Source organism: Mus pahari, chromosome 2, assembly GCF_900095145.1.
Source record: "Mus pahari chromosome 2, PAHARI_EIJ_v1.1, whole genome shotgun sequence".
In the NCBI taxonomy this organism is placed as follows: Eukaryota; Metazoa; Chordata; class Mammalia; order Rodentia; family Muridae; genus Mus; species Mus pahari.
This window is the reverse complement of record NC_034591.1, coordinates 63,607,609-63,610,067: the sequence shown is the minus strand read 5'-3', so window position 1 is coordinate 63,610,067 and position 2,459 is coordinate 63,607,609.

Here is a 2,459-nt window from a genome sequence, read left to right as displayed (position 1 = left end):
CAAACTTTATATGCCCCAGTACAGGGGAACACCAGGGCCAAGAAGTGGCAGTGGGTGAGTAGGAGAGTAGAGGGGGAGGCTATAGGGGACTTTGGGGATAGCATTTGAAATGGAAATGCAGTAAATACCTAATAAAAATTGAAAAAAAAAAGACTTTTAACATGAATGGATGATGAATTTTGTGAAATGCTTTTTCAGTATCTAATGAAATGACCATGATGTTGTTTTTATTTCTTTATTTTTTTTAATTTGTTTATGTAGTGGATTATATTTATGTATTTCCATGCATTGAACCATCCCTGCATCCCTAGGATGAAGCCTACTTGACCTTGGTGAATGATACTGTTTATGTATTATTGCATTTGGTTTGTGAGAATTTTATTGAGTATTTTTGCATTGATATTCATAAAGGAAATTGGTCTGAAGTTTTTTTTTTTTCTTTTTTGGGTCTTTGTGTGGTTTTGATATCAGTGTAAATGGCTTTATAGAATGAATTGGGTTTCTATTTTGTGGAATAGTTTGAAGACTATTGGTATTAGGTCTTCTTTGAATATTTGATAAAATTCTGCACTAAACCCATCTGGTCCTGGGCTTTGTTTGGTTGGGAGACTTAATGATTGCTTCTATTTATTTAGCGGATATACCAATCTTTAGATGGTTTTTCTGATCCTAATTTAACTTTCATATCTGATATCTGTCTAAAAAATTGTTCATTTCATTGAGATTTTCCAGTTTTGTTGAATATAGACTTTTTAAATAGGATCTGATAATTTTTTGAATTTCCTTAGTTTCTGTTATTATATTGCCCTTTCGTTTCTGATTTTGTTAATTTGGATACTGTCTTTGTACCCTCTGTTTAGTCAGGCTAAGAGTTTATTGGTCTTGTTAATTTTCTCAAAGAACCAGCTCCTGTTTTTGTTGATTTTTGTGCAGTTCTTTTTATTTCTACTTGGTTGTTTTCAGCCCTGAGTTTGAGTATTTACTGCTGTCTACTACTCTTGGGTTTATTTTATTTTATTTTATTTTATTTTATTTTATTTTATTTTATTTTATTTTATTTTATTTTTTGTTCTAGAGCCTTCAAGTGTGCTACTTAACTGCTAGTGTATGCTCTCTCTAGTTTCTTTTTGAGGCACTGCTTTCTTTCTTTCTTTCTTTCTTTCTTTCTTTCTTTCTTTCTTTCTTTCTTTCTTTTTTTCTTTCTTTCTTTCTTTCTTTCTCTTTCTTTCTTTTTCTTTCTTTCTTCTTTTTGTTGTTTGTTTGTTTGTTTTTTGAGACAGGGTTTCCCTGTGTAGCCCAGGCTGTCCTGAAACTCACTTTGTAGACCAGGCTGGCCTCGAACTCATAAATCCATCTGCCTCTGTGTCCCAAGTGTCAGGATTAAAGGCATGCACCACCATGCCTGAGGCACTGCTTTCATAGTGTCCTATAAGTTTAGGTATATTGTGCCTTCATGCTTTCATTTTCATTAAATTCTCAAAAAGTCTTTAATTTCTTTTCTTTTTTTAAAAATTTCTTCCTTGACCAAGTTATCATTGAGTAGGGCATTGTTCAGCTTCCATGTGTATGTGGGTGTTCTGCTGATTTTGTTGCTATTAAAGACCAGCCTTAGTGCATGATGTTCTGATAGAGTGCATAGAATTAATTCAGTCTTCTGGTACATGTTGAGTCCTATTTTGTGAGTGAGTATAGTTTTTCAGAAGGTACCATCAGGTGCTGAGAAGGTATATTCTTTTGTTTTAGGATGAAATGTTCTATAGATATCTCTTAAATCCATTTGGTCCTTAACATCTGTTAGTTTCAATGTGTCTCTGTTAGTTTCTGTTTCCAGGATCGGCCCATTGCTGAGAGTGGGGTGTTAAAGTTTCCCACTATTATAGTGTGAGGTACAATGTGTGCTTTGAGCTTTAGTAAAGGTTCTTTTATGAATGTGAGTACCCTTGCATTTGACGCATATATTTTGAAAATTGAGAGTTCTTCTTGGTAGATTTTTCCTTTGATGTTTATGAAGTGTCCTGTTTTATACTTTTTGGTAATTTTTGTTTGAAAGTTGACTTTAGTTGTTATTAGAATGGCTACTCCAGCTGGTTTCTTGGGGCCATTTGCTTTAGAAATTGTTTTCCAGCCCTTTGCTCTAAGGCAGTCACTGTCTTTGACTCTGAGGTGAGTTTCCTGTATGCAGCAAAAAGCTGGGTCCTGTATGTATATCCTGTCTCTTAGACTATGTCCTTTAAATGGGGAATTGAGTTGGTTGACATTAAAAAATATGAAGGAAGAGTGATTGTTGCTTCCTACTATTTTTGATGTTATTTTCATGTTTGTGTGACTGTTTTCATTTGGGTTTGTGGAAGATTACTTTCTTGCATTTTCTAGGGTGTAGTTTCCCTCCCTATCTTGGTGTTTTCCATCTATTATCCTTTGTATGGCTTGATTTGTGGAAACATATGTGTAAATTTGTT